This window comes from Acomys minous (assembly GCF_964271855.1).
Source record: "Acomys minous genome assembly, chromosome: 15".
In the NCBI taxonomy this organism is placed as follows: Eukaryota; Metazoa; Chordata; class Mammalia; order Rodentia; family Muridae; genus Acomys; species Acomys minous.
In genome coordinates this window covers 3497469-3512146 of record NC_140497.1, presented here as the reverse complement: position 1 = coordinate 3512146, position 14678 = coordinate 3497469, and the positions used below count along the sequence as shown (strand labels likewise).

At 49.6% G+C, this 14678-nt stretch overlaps 1 protein-coding gene across 1 annotated transcript in view; it reads right to left on the bottom strand.

Annotated features, from left to right (window-relative positions):
• The window catches only part of LOC311585348 (uncharacterized protein), a 168893-nt gene extending 154876 nt beyond the window's left edge, over positions 1 to 14017 (bottom strand). Inside the window, exon 1 of the mRNA XM_084760443.1 lies at positions 13925 to 14017. The gene's annotated coding sequence lies outside the window, so the exon portion shown is untranslated. The remainder of the gene's footprint in view (positions 1 to 13924) is intronic.
• Positions 14018 to 14678: the final 661 nt, after the last annotated feature.

The following is a 14678-nucleotide window of genomic DNA, read 5'->3' as shown; positions in this document are numbered from 1 at the left end:
AAGTCCCTCCATCACCCCCACATGGACACAAGTCCCTCCATCACCCCCACATGGACACAAGTCCCTCCATCACCCCCACATGGACACAAGTCCCTCCATCACCCCCACATGGACACAAGTCCCTCCATCACCCTCACATGGACACAAGTCCCTCCATCACTACCACATGGACACAAGTCCCTCCATCACCCCCACATGGACACAAGTCCCTCCATCACTACCACATGGACACAAGTCCCTCCATCACTACCACATGGACACAAGTCCCTCCATCACCCCCACATAGACACAAGTCCCTCCATCACCACCACATGGACACAAGTCCCTCCATCACTACCACATGGACACAAGTCCCTCCATCACCCTCACATGGACACAAGTCCCTCCATCACTACCACATGGACACAAGTCCCTCCATCACCCCCACATGGACACAAGTCCCTCCATCACCACCACATGGACACAAGTCCCTCCATCACCACCACATGGACACAAGTCCCTCCATCACTACCACATGGACACAAGTCCCTCCATCACCCCCACATGGACACAAGTCCCTCCATCACCACCACATGGACACAAGTCCCTCCATCACCACCACGTGGACACAAGTCCCTCCATCACCCTCACATGGACACAAGTCCCTCCATCACCCTCACATGGACACAAGTCCCTCCATCACCACCACATGGACACAAGTCCCTCCATCACCCCCACATGGACACAAGTCCCTCCATCACCCTCACATGGACACAAGTCCCTCCATCACCCCCACATGGACACAAGTCCCTCCATCACCCCCACGTGGACACAAGTCCCTCCATCACCACCACATGGACACAAGTCCCTCCATCACCCTCACATGGACACAAGTCCCTCCATCACCACCACATGGACACAAGTCCCTCCATCACCACCACATGGACACAAGTCCCTCCATCACCCCCACATGGACACAAGTCCCTCCATCACCACCACATGGACACAAGTCCCTCCATCACCCTCACATGGACACAAGTCCCTCCATCACTACCACATGGACACAAGTCCCTCCATCACCACCACATGGACACAAGTCCCTCCATCACCCTCACATGGACACAAGTCCCTCCATCACCACCACATGGACACAAGTCCCTCCATCACCACCACATGGACACAAGTCCCTCCATCACCCTCACATGGACACAAGTCCCTCCATCACCACCACATGGACACAAGTCCCTCCATCACCACCACACGGACACAAGTCCCTCCATCACCCCCACATGGACACAAGTCCCTCCATCACCACCACATGGACACAAGTCCCTCCATCACCACCACATGGACACAAGTCCCTCCATCACTACCACATGGACACAAGTCCCTCCATCACCACCACATGGACACAAGTCCCTCCATCACCACCACATGGACACAAGTCCCTCCATCACTACCACATGGACACAAGTCCCTCCATCACTACCACATGGACACAAGTCCCTCCATCACCCCCACATGGACACAAGTCCCTCCATCACCACCACATGGACACAAGTCCCTCCATCACTACCACATGGACACAAGTCCCTCCATCACCCCCACATGGACACAAGTCCCTCCATCACCCTCACATGGACACAAGTCCCTCCATCACTACCACATGGACACAAGTCCCTCCATCACCCCCACATGGACACAAGTCCCTCCATCACTACCACATGGACACAAGTCCCTCCATCACTACCACATGGACACAAGTCCCTCCATCACCCCCACATAGACACAAGTCCCTCCATCACCACCACATGGACACAAGTCCCTCCATCACTACCACATGGACACAAGTCCCTCCATCACCCTCACATGGACACAAGTCCCTCCATCACTACCACATGGACACAAGTCCCTCCATCACCCCCACATGGACACAAGTCCCTCCATCACCACCACATGGACACAAGTCCCTCCATCACCACCACATGGACACAAGTCCCTCCATCACTACCACATGGACACAAGTCCCTCCATCACCCCCACATGGACACAAGTCCCTCCATCACCACCACATGGACACAAGTCCCTCCATCACCACCACGTGGACACAAGTCCCTCCATCACCCTCACATGGACACAAGTCCCTCCATCACCCTCACATGGACACAAGTCCCTCCATCACGACCACATGGACACAAGTCCCTCCATCACCCCCACATGGACACAAGTCCCTCCATCACCCTCACATGGACACAAGTCCCTCCATCACCACCACATGGACACAAGTCCCTCCATCACCCCCACGTGGACACAAGTCCCTCCATCACCACCACATGGACACAAGTCCCTCCATCACCCTCACATGGACACAAGTCCCTCCATCACCACCACATGGACACAAGTCCCTCCATCACCACCACATGGACACAAGTCCCTCCATCACCCCCACATGGACACAAGTCCCTCCATCACCACCACATGGACACAAGTCCCTCCATCACCCTCACATGGACACAAGTCCCTCCATCACTACCACATGGACACAAGTCCCTCCATCACCACCACATGGACACAAGTCCCTCCATCACCCTCACATGGACACAAGTCCCTCCATCACCACCACATGGACACAAGTCCCTCCATCACCACCACATGGACACAAGTCCCTCCATCACTACCACATGGACACAAGTCCCTCCATCACCACCACATGGACACAAGTCCCTCCATCACCACCACACGGACACAAGTCCCTCCATCACCCCCACATGGACACAAGTCCCTCCATCACCACCACATGGACACAAGTCCCTCCATCACCACCACATGGACACAAGTCCCTCCATCACTACCACATGGACACAAGTCCCTCCATCACCACCACATGGACACAAGTCCCTCCATCACCACCACATGGACACAAGTCCCTCCATCACTACCACATGGACACAAGTCCCTCCATCACTACCACATGGACACAAGTCCCTCCATCACCCCCACATGGACACAAGTCCCTCCATCACCACCACATGGACACAAGTCCCTCCATCACTACCACATGGACACAAGTCCCTCCATCACCCCCACATGGACACAAGTCCCTCCATCACCACCACATGGACACAAGTCCCTCCATCACCCCCACATGGACACAAGTCCCTCCATCACTACCACATGGACACAAGTCCCTCCATCACCACCACATGGACATAAGTCCCTCCATCACCCCCACATGGACACAAGTCCCTCCATCACTACCACATGGACACAAGTCCCTCCATCACTACCACATGGACACAAGTCCCTCCATCACCACCACATGGACACAAGTCCCTCCATCACCACCACATGGACACAAGTCCCTCCATCACCACCACATGGACACAAGTCCCTCCATCACTACCACATGGACACAAGTCCCTCCATCACTACCACATGGACACAAGTCCCTCCATCACCCCCACATGGACACAAGTCCCTCCATCACCACCACATGGACACAAGTCCCTCCATCACCCCCACGTGGACACAAGTCCCTCCATCACCACCACATGGACACAAGTCCCTCCATCACCACCACATGGACACAAGTCCCTCCATCACCCTCACATGGACACAAGTCCCTCCATCACCCCCACATGGACACAAGTCCCTCCATCACCACCACATGGACACAAGTCCCTCCATCACCCTCACATGGACACAAGTCCCTCCATCACCACCACATGGACACAAGTCCCTCCATCACCCCCACATGGACACAAGTCCCTCCATCACCCTCACATGGACACAAGTCCCTCCATCACCCCCACATGGACACAAGTCCCTCCATCACCACCACATGGACACAAGTCCCTCCATCACCCCCACATGGACACAAGTCCCTCCATCACCACCACATGGACACAAGTCCCTCCATCACCACCACATGGACACAAGTCCCTCCATCACCACCACATGGACACAAGTCCCTCCATCACCCTCACATGGACACAAGTCCCTCCATCACCCTCACATGGACACAAGTCCCTCCATCACCCCCACATGGACACAAGTCCCTCCATCACCACCACATGGACACAAGTCCCTCCATCACCCTCACATGGACACAAGTCCCTCCATCACCCTCACATGGACACAAGTCCCTCCATCACCACCACATGGACACAAGTCCCTCCATCACCCCCACATGGACACAAGTCCCTCCATCACCCTCACATGGACACAAGTCCCTCCATCACCACCACATGGACACAAGTCCCTCCATCACCCCCACGTGGACACAAGTCCCTCCATCACCACCACATGGACACAAGTCCCTCCATCACCACCACATGGACACAAGTCCCTCCATCACCACCACATGGACACAAGTCCCTCCATCACCCTCACATGGACACAAGTCCCTCCATCACCACCACATGGACACAAGTCCCTCCATCACCCTCACATGGACACAAGTCCCTCCATCACTACCACATGGACACAAGTCCCTCCATCACCCCCACATGGACACAAGTCCCTCCATCACCCTCACATGGACACAAGTCCCTCCATCACCACCACATGGACACAAGTCCCTCCATCACCACCACATGGACACAAGTCCCTCCATCACCCTCACATGGACACAAGTCCCTCCATCACCACCACATGGACACAAGTCCCTCCATCACCACTACACGGACACAAGTCCCTCCATCACCCCCACATGGACACAAGTCCCTCCATCACCACCACATGGACACAAGTCCCTCCATCACCACCACATGGACACAAGTCCCTCCATCACTACCACATGGACACAAGTCCCTCCATCACCACCACATGGACACAAGTCCCTCCATCACCACCACATGGACACAAGTCCCTCCATCACCACCACATGGACACAAGTCCCTCCATCACCACCACATGGACACAAGTCCCTCCATCACTACCACATGGACACAAGTCCCTCCATCACTACCACATGGACACAAGTCCCTCCATCACCCTCACATGGACACAAGTCCCTCCATCACCCTCACATGGACACAAGTCCCTCCATCACTACCACATGGACACAAGTCCCTCCATCACCACCACATGGACACAAGTCCCTCCATCACCCTCACATGGACACAAGTCCCTCCATCACCCCCACATGGACACAAGTCCCTCCATCACCCCCACGTGGACACAAGTCCCTCCATCACCACCACATGGACACAAGTCCCTCCATCACCACCACATGGACACAAGTCCCTCCATCACCACCACATGGACACAAGTCCCTCCCTCACCCCCACGTGGACACAAGTCCCTCCATCACCACCACATGGACACAAGTCCCTCCATCACCACCACATGGCCTTTTCCATCGTGATCCTATGATCCCACACAAATCCTTCCTCTCTAAATTTCTTCCTGTCAGGTACTCAATCATAGCCACAAGAAAAACAACTAACAAAAATGCTGATGTTGAATAATTAGCCCATACTAATTTGCTTTCACAGCCTTTGCCTGTCGGGGTTGTGTGTGTGTGTGTGTGTGTGTGTGTGTGTGTGTGTGTGTGTGTGTGAAGAGACATCTGATATTTACTTTTGAAATGCATAGCGATCATGAGCTGCTCTTACTGCAGTGAAATAGGTGGAAAGTGCATCACCCCGAGCCTACGAAACACCCAACAGCAGCCTTAGCACCGCAGGGGCTCTGCCTTCGTATCTTGGCAGCATCCCTTCCCAGCACAGAAAGGTCTCTACCTGACCACATGAACCACTGTATCCATCTTCTCTGGGCCTTGATGCTCCTGGTCCTCAGGCCTTTGGACCTAGACAGGAAGCTGCAACCCTCAGTTCTTTGGCTTTCGGGTCTTCAAACTATAACACAATCTTCTCTGGTGCTCCAGCTTGCCAGCGGTCTGTTGTGTGGCTCCTTGGCCCCCGCGCTCACGTGAGCTGGTGCCTAATAGCCTATCTGTACGTCCATCCTGCTGCTTCAGCCTCTCCCGAGAACTCTGAGGAATGCGGTGGCTACCTGTCTGTCCCCTCATCTATAAATAAAATACCCTTAGCTAGTTCTAAGGGCAGGCTTAGTGATTACATGTGACAGTGACTATGAAAAGGAAATCACAGTACAGAGAAATTCTTAATAAACAGTGGGTGCCATGGGCAGTAATTTTCAAATTAGCAATTGGATCATTCCCACAGTCTGTAACTTTAGAAATCTCCTATATTACTTTTTTTTTTTAATTCCCAAACTGAATCAGCTTTACTTCTCATTGATTCCCGTCACAGAGAAGGCCCAGGTATACAAAGCCGGGCAGTGCCATTTGGGCACAGCAGGTGTCCTGTGAGGGCCCCATGTTCTCCCTGACCTCTCATTAGCATTCCAACATTTCTCACACGATGCTCGAGTTCTTTTTCTGGTCGGTATAAGGTGCCTCTGTCAAACTAGGATGAGTTTGCCTCTGTTTCTACAGATGTGTTGCATTGATTCCAATTCTTCCCTTGAATCTCCAGTCCCCCAGTAGAGCACTGGATTCCACAGTAATGAAATTTTCTGACATCATGAATCCTCTTACAGTACAGACATTTATTTAATGTGGCTTATTCATACCTTACTGGCTGACAAGGTTTTCAAGCCTGTTTGGGATCCGGCCAAGCCTAAGGTCACATCCAGATGCTCCTGCTAAAATAAGGGAGTGGGCTACACTCACTCTGCCCTAGGACAGCCTCATGCTACGTGTATGCCACTACAGTCTTACATGCGTGTGTGTGCGTGTGCGTGCGTGTGCGTGCGTGTGTGTGTGTGTGTGTGTGTGTGTGTGTGTGTGTGTGCATGTGTCCCTAGAGCTGGAGTCACATAACCGTTTGGCATGAGTGCTGGAGACCAAACTGAGGTCCCCTGGAGGAGCAACAACACTCTTAACCACTGAGAGTCTCTCCAGCCCTCCTCACTTTGGCATTTTCAGTCTTTATGGCAATTCTCGTGTAGACCTTCTTTTAAACCATCTTTTCCTTTGTTCCCAATTACATGTTCATTTCTTGCAAAGATGCATGCAGTGTTATATACTAGTACTGCATAGATATTCAAAAGAATGCATCTTCAGAACCTCAAATAAGAGGAAAAGAATGTGAGAAGATGAAGAGTTAAACCAAGCCTGGGCTAAAGCTAAGGTCAGATGGCTGAGCTTGCGTCACAGGTTCCTCTACCTGCTGAGTTTCAGCACAAGCCCAGCTTGAAAGGCTCACACAGTAGATGGGAGGGAGCTGGTGAGCAAGGAGTCAAGATGCTCCTGGGTTATAAGCAAAGCAGTTGCTTAAAATGAAGCACAACTATTCTGATTTTTAAAAAGACAGACAGACAGACCATCTGTAAGCTTCATGTGATAACGTAATTCTACCCGTAACAAAAGGCTTGGATGGACACTGGTCCTTACGGATGCTTTGAGAAGTGCATTTGCATGTCACAATGCAGAGAACTGACCACATATCTGTAATTCTTGTTTTTCTGGCACATACTGAGCAATCAGTCAGTTCTTAACACCGAATATGCAATAATTACTTATGAAAGTGAAAGGCTGTAGGTACAGAAATAAATGCCACTGAGTTATATTTCCTATGGGTTATGCTACACCCTTGAATTATATCAAACTAATGGGATTTAAGGCACTGAATGTTAAATTGGGTTTTCCTTAAAAAAAAAAAAAAGTCTTTCACCTGTAACAGTTATGATTTGTAACCTGTCCTCTACTGAAAGAAAGATCACATCGGCTGCTTTTCGTTTGCATACAGATATTTATCACCAATCCCATCCACTTGGCTTTCCGTTCTCCTCACTGGATTCAGCGCAGTAGAATAATAAAGGAATTTGGGAAGCGGATTCTAAATTCATTGGCAATTTCAACTTTGAGTGATCACTGCTTTGTGCTTGCTGGGGAAACATGATTGCTGGATTTAGAGATGGCTGGAGACAAACGGCTGTACCCTGACGGACCATTCTTCTGAGGAAATTGAACTGTTCTTTTTCCAACGGGGTAATGATACTTAATCCATTGGGATGTAAAAACTCTCTATATATATATAAAAAAAAAGGCCCCTTTACAGAGCTCCCGGCCAGCCAGTTCGGGAGAGTAAGCAGTGTTCTTAATGGAAGATAAACGGTTGCCCCCGTAGGGTTGTATCTGTCATTCTAATCTCAAAAAGCATCTTGTATAAAACTAGAGTTAAAAAGACTGTCAAGGCAGGCTACACTGGTCTGCAAACTAATTCCTGGGGCTTAGCACCCGAGTCCTGTGCATGCGAAGTGTTTAAAATACCTGGAAGAAAGCTTTTCTCTTTGAGTTAGTCTAGGCAGACTCAGTGAACCCAATGTGAGATAATCCAAAACAATTCAGGTTCAACAAAGGTTGGGAAAATATTGTAGTAGACACAAAGCTTTGATGGAGAGCTTCTTTGATCCAAAGATTATAAAACACACGGTTCCTAATCTGACAAATTTTGAGCTGCAAAGCACAATATCTAAACATTCTTCTTTTGTCATAACAGTTTAATCCCTTAAGAATGTGATTTAAACCACTGGGGAGCAAAGGTTGCCATGCGATTTCTATGAACGAGAAAGAGTGCCTCAGACACCTTGGTAGAAGTATTTGAGGATCATTAAGTGATAGAACAAAACACTGCTCGCTGCCGGCTTGGCAGGTCACCCTCAGTTCAGGCATGTCAGATGTCCATTTCTTTTCAATGCAACTGGATAAAAGATGAAACCTGTCCCCTCTCTCCCCTTCCTCTTTCCTCTGTGTCCCTCTCTGTCCTCCTCCTCCCTGCATCTCTCTCATTTTACCTTTGCCATTATCCATTTATTTCTTTGCTTAAAGATCAAATCCCCATGGTAACACAAAACTGATGCCTACAGACCTTCCCACAGCCGACTGCACTCTCAATGGAAGCATCGTCGGTTATAATCATGTGTTTTCTGTATGTAAGGGTCTGGTTGGGGTGTGCATGTGGTATTTTAACCAATGGTACTCAGATTTAAAAGCAGGCATGGAAGTTGATCCATGTTTCTCGTACGGAGCCAAATGAAGAAATATGGGTGCTGTGAGCACAAGGCTTCCCTGTTTCCTTGGGAGGAAGGGAATGCCGAGCCAGGTAAGGGAGGAGAGGAGAAGCTGTGAGCGATCAGGATCATGACTTTCTCAATAGTCCTACGCTGAGCAGTGGCCCAAAGATGCAGAGCAGGGGGCTCCTGCGTGATTCTGCTCCGACTGCCCGTGGCCTGTGAGTGATCTCCTTTCGGATCTGAGTGGGACTGGTTATGGGTGGTGAAGGCACAGGCAGCAGGGTCACTGTAGAGGACACATTTGCTCGGCTTGCACCTGCTATCGACTTTTGTCTGGAGGAGGGTGTGAGGGGGAAAGGCCAGCCTCAGAAAAGGGCTTTAGAACTTCACTCGGGGGAATTTAGTTCTCTCTCTCCCCCCCCTCCCTCTTTCTTTCTCTCTCTCTCTCTCTCTCTCTCTCTCTCTCTCTCTCTCTCTCTCTCTCTCTCTCTCTGACTCCAGATGGTTTTAAAAACTAGAAAGTGTGCATACTGTGTCTCCCAGACATGCAGAGTTAGGAAGACTCCCGCGACAGCATCTGCTCCAAGCAGCCAGATTTATGTATGGTGATGTCTATATGCTTCAGGAAACAGACAGTCTTTACCTAAATATTTTATAAGCAAATTAACCCATAAACAGAGCTTGCCAAATGACTGGCTCAACATCTTTCAGGAAGAGGTTCCAGAAAACACAGTTAAACAGAGCTCAGCCTTAGAGCCCTGGGTCTTCCTGTTGGGGTGGTTGTGAGGCACATCAGCATTTCATGGACACACCAGGGTCTCTGAAGGCCCAAGCCCAAGAGGAAATCTAAACTGGGTCCTGAACTGAGTGCCTCCCTGGTCTGCCACGTGTGCAGACATGGTGCTTTGCCTACTGCGCGGACAGATACAAAGCTGCTTTGTTTCTAAAGGAGCCTCCTGTGATATCCCGGTGACGTTCCAAAAACCATGCAGTTCTTGGAAACAGGCTGTGCTTATGTTATCCCCCAAGCTGGGCCACCACTGACCCAGTGTTCCCCAGACGTCCTGGGCTGCAGCCTCCCAACACCCTCTCTGCTCTTCTAGCTCTTCTATACTGCCAGTAGGCTTTGCTTCTTATGCACAGAGACAGTGTTTGCCTAGCTAGGGCCTGGCCTTCCCCAGCACCAAGGATCTGAAAACCGGTCAAGTTTTGCAAAGAGTGGAAAGAGCTGGTCCACTCTTTGCACCAGAACACAAGGTCATCCTACCGCAACGTGGTACAGTACTCTGCTTACACAAGAACAACAGGGAAGGGTGGCATCTTTGGGAGTTTTACCACAGCGCCTGGTTTATGCTGTCTTCAGAACTGGATAAGCTACCATCAAATGGCTACCTTTACCCCATCCGTTCAGCTTGCTATCTTTGACTATTTTATAAAAAAAAATTTAAAAATATAATTTTACCAAGGAAATGAAAACGTGTTTGAGTTAATGGAGATAACAACTTATATGCCATGCTTCAATATATGAAATATTTACCAGACCATCAGACATTACTTTTTAAGAACTCCTGAAGGATGCTAGGTGGTTTCAGAGGGACTTCCAAAGGGCAAATGTGTCTATATTTAAAAATGGGAGGGACGATGACCCTGGAACTCTGGGCATGAGCTTATTTTCCTTACCTGGAAAAACGGGAACAAATCATCCAAAAATCAATTTGCAAGCTCTGAGGAGAACACACACGGCTGGGTAATAACTCAGGGACCGTGGTGAGAGAAAGGGCTGTCGAGACTTTATAATTTCTCCCTGCAATCGTGATAGCCTGGTAAATTAGAGGGCAGAGGCGCCATCACACTTCTTCACCAATGAAGTGTATTGTGCCTTGTAACAGGCTCACGTAATCTGAATCAATCTGCCTAGGACTGGAGGTCATAATAAAGTCACGGGACACAGGCACTGCGGCAGCGTGTCACAAAAACACCAATCAATTTGTACTTAGATCTTTGTAGCGCTTGCTCTGGTAGGACTTTGTAAGGCTCTACTTGAGACGAAGAGCCAGTTCATATGACCAGTTCCACCACATAGACTTTCCACCTGTTAGTTAACAAACAGTAACCTGAGAGGTAAAACTGTTCCTTTAACTACAATAATAGACTTCAAAATAGCACTGAAATGATGAATGGAACACAGTGGTGCAGCCTGGGGGGGCGGGGCAGGGGGTGGGGGGGGAGGGGGGAGGGGGCAGGGCAGGGGGGTGGGGGGCACGTAGAAGAAATGGCCAATAGAAAGGACACTGACTGGGAGACTCCCCAAGCATACACTTTGAAAGCCAGATTTAAGTTCAAATGCAAATGTTGCTAGGGACCACCACAGCTCCTCAGCATGGTGGGCATTGGGGATGGGGGATAGCGCGCATCTTGCCTCTGCTGGCTATGCCTTGGGTGGATCGGGAAGGTAGGGAATACAGACTGGAGTTCAAACGTGAGAGTGGGAGCACGCGAAGGTGGTTATAAGACCAAACAATCGTTCTAGGAGACGACGGGAGCAGGAAAGGCCTTGTTTTTAAACTACCAGAGTCATCACTTGATGTTAAAAATAATCAGTTAATGAAAGAGGCTTCCAGCTAAGCCGAGGTAGCTTGTTAAGCTACGTCAGGCCGAGGTAGCTTGTGCCAGGCATCAGAAACAGCCTTGACTGTAAGCCCTAGAGGGCACTGGACTCAGGCACTGGGGGCCTGGAAGGACTCTGACCTCCTTACTCAGAGGTACAATGCAGCTGCCTTCTCCTCAGCCAGGCAGAACTGTCACCTTCTCCACTAGACAGGTCTTGTGACTGGGGTCGCCACTTAGAAACGTTTAGAACAGTGGGGCAGGGCGATTAAAAGCCTGTTGAATCCAGCAATTTAAAAAAAAAAAGACACTTGTGTTTTGCATTCCTTCTCTTCTGCTTCTGTCTTCATGGGATGCTATTTCGTTTGCATGGTTTTGGCATGAGTTTGGAATTTAAAATCCTACCTTTTCACCACAGATATTTGGAGGAAACAGAAATCTGAGAGGATAAACAGTCCACGGGGAAACTAAATTCTGTCATATTAACTGTGTGGCAGGGTTATTTAAGATCACTTCCAGAAAATGAAAAAAAAATTGTAGTGTTTGGGAAAACATTTAGAATATTCAGTATTATAAATATGGTTTGACTGTTAGAAATAAGACCATCCAATTCAAAATAAGTCTATAAATGTGAAACCTTCCCTTTCAGTACCCTGATACTCCATAGTACATTTTTTCTAATTCTTCAGGGTTGTTTCAGAATATACCTCCCCACCCCCCTTACAGAGCATTTACAGCACACAGACCCATTTTAGAGTCGCTGGCCATTAAAAAGGTCATGTTTACCTCTAGGATGGCTGCAGATCTGGCTCTAGGGGCTGCCCCTGATCAAAAGCCTGAAATCACCCATACTGCCTCTGTATCTCCCCTTATCTGATTCCTCTCAGCCTCTCACAGACCACAGCTGGAGTGACCCAGAGAGGAGGACTGACCCTCATCTGTCACTCGGGGCAGAGGTAGCCGAGTCTTCTTTGATCTGCTAAGAGGGTGCTTTTCACCAAAAGCCACATCTCCAACACGTCATTTCAGAATAAAACATAATGGGTGGTTTCCCACATGTCAATAACGGGTAGAAGTATGAGAAACACATCACGCATGCACACGTGCACCCACACACACTCACAGGTATGCATGCACGCATGCTAGCAGCCTGGTGTAAAAGGCTGTCCTTTCTCCCATCTGCCATTTTTGCAGCACTCTGATCAGCGGCTCTGATCTTGCTGTGGAGATTCCCCTGCCTTTGGTAGGTACCCTGCCTGAGTGAACCAAGCGCAGGCCTGTATGTAGGCTCAATTTTCTTAACAGATATATTTTATTACAAACTTATTAACCGAGAACACCTCACTTATAACCCGACTAACCTAAACAATAGGAAAAGATTAAAGAATACAAAAATGAAAAACTATAAGGACATCAGTTCCAAGGAATGATTCTCCTGGTGTAATCAGCAGGATTTCTTTTGCTAAAATCTGGAGTAAGCAGAATCCGGAACCTCAGCCGGAGCTCAGAGCCCCCAAGCCTTCCCTCAAGCAATTCTCTCTAGGAGCATCTCGAAGTGGAACAATGAACAGCCAAAACTATCCCAAGTCTCCAAAGGCCCGTCTCTTGTTTCTGGCTCACATTTATACCTCCTCTCAGCATTTGCTCAAGGATGTTTTTCAGCTGCTTAATAACCAATCTCCCCCACACGGTGGTTCAATTTCTAAGGGGATAAACATCACCTGTTCTCTCACAAGTCTTTTTCTCATCCCCCCCCTTTTAATCTAAACAAAAAACCATGTTTCTCTCTCCTTCACCTGTACACTTGTCAGTAAGGCTTGTGTGTGCTCGGGTTCCTCCGGGGCCGCACGCAGGGCAGCGGTGTACAGCCAGGACAGTCTCCCACACAGGGTGTCAGGACCGTAACCCCTGCTGTAAATATTCCAGAGGGCTCATCCCATTCCTTCTCAAAAGACTTAGAAGGCTGTCCCAAGACTGCAGCCTGCATTTAAGCAGCCTGCCCTGTGTGTGCGTGTGGCCCTGACACCTGGAGGCCTCTTTCCAGCCCACCCAGATGCCCTAAGTGTGCTGTGCCCTCCAGCCTTTCTGTGGCTGCCCTCCCTCCAGCCCATACCCGTAGCCCCATCCCACCACTCCTTCCAGAAGGCCTGGCCATATCAAAACCCCCTCTACGCACCCCTGTGACATGCTTACACTTTGATGTGTCATCCTTAGCTTAGCATTTACCTCCACAACTTCACATCAGATGCAGCCCCTGCATAGGTCCAGGAGACCCTTCTTTCTTGGCACTCACCTCATGAGGTTGGGGATGTGTGCCTTAGAACACAGCTTCCTCATAGTCTGGGCTTGGACGCAACAAACTGAGCCAGCTGTGTGGTGAATGTCTACACGGGAATTCTGTCAGGAATCTGGAGACCAACTTGCTGCCCCACATCCTGAGACAGAAGACGATGGGAGACTGGAAGCCTTGCTGTGTGGAGGTTCCCCTTCCTGCGTTCTAAGCACTCACTTCCTAGTCTTCGGCGCTCTTTAATGACATCATTGTCTCTGCGCTCTCGCTCGAAGTCAGGGTTCTATGCCTTCCAGAATGGACTTGTCTGTGTGTCATCGGCCCCCTCGGCAGTATCTTACTTTCTTCCCAGCCACATCTGGAAATTACGTTCCCGTAGTCAGTTTTGGAACTTTGCTTCAAAGCCTCAGCACTGAGGGGGTTAAAATCAACCAATCAGGTAAGCACATCTCCAAAGTATTTTATCTTTCTTACTGCTCGTTTCCTTAAATGCCTGAGCACTACTTCCTTACACTATAGGTCATTTACAAAGCCCCAACCCCTTGGTCATCTCATTGTTCCCCCGCACGGTTCCTTCCCACCCATCCCTCATTTCTTTGAACAGAGCTGAGATACCCACATTGTCTAAGACCACTTCTGTTGGAGTGACGTCTTTGCGCACGGTGTAAAGATTATCCGTGTGTTACTCAAGTGCCGCTTTCTTTGCCGGCGCAGATCTGATTACAGGCCCGAACTTTGTCATCGTCGTTCTTATGAA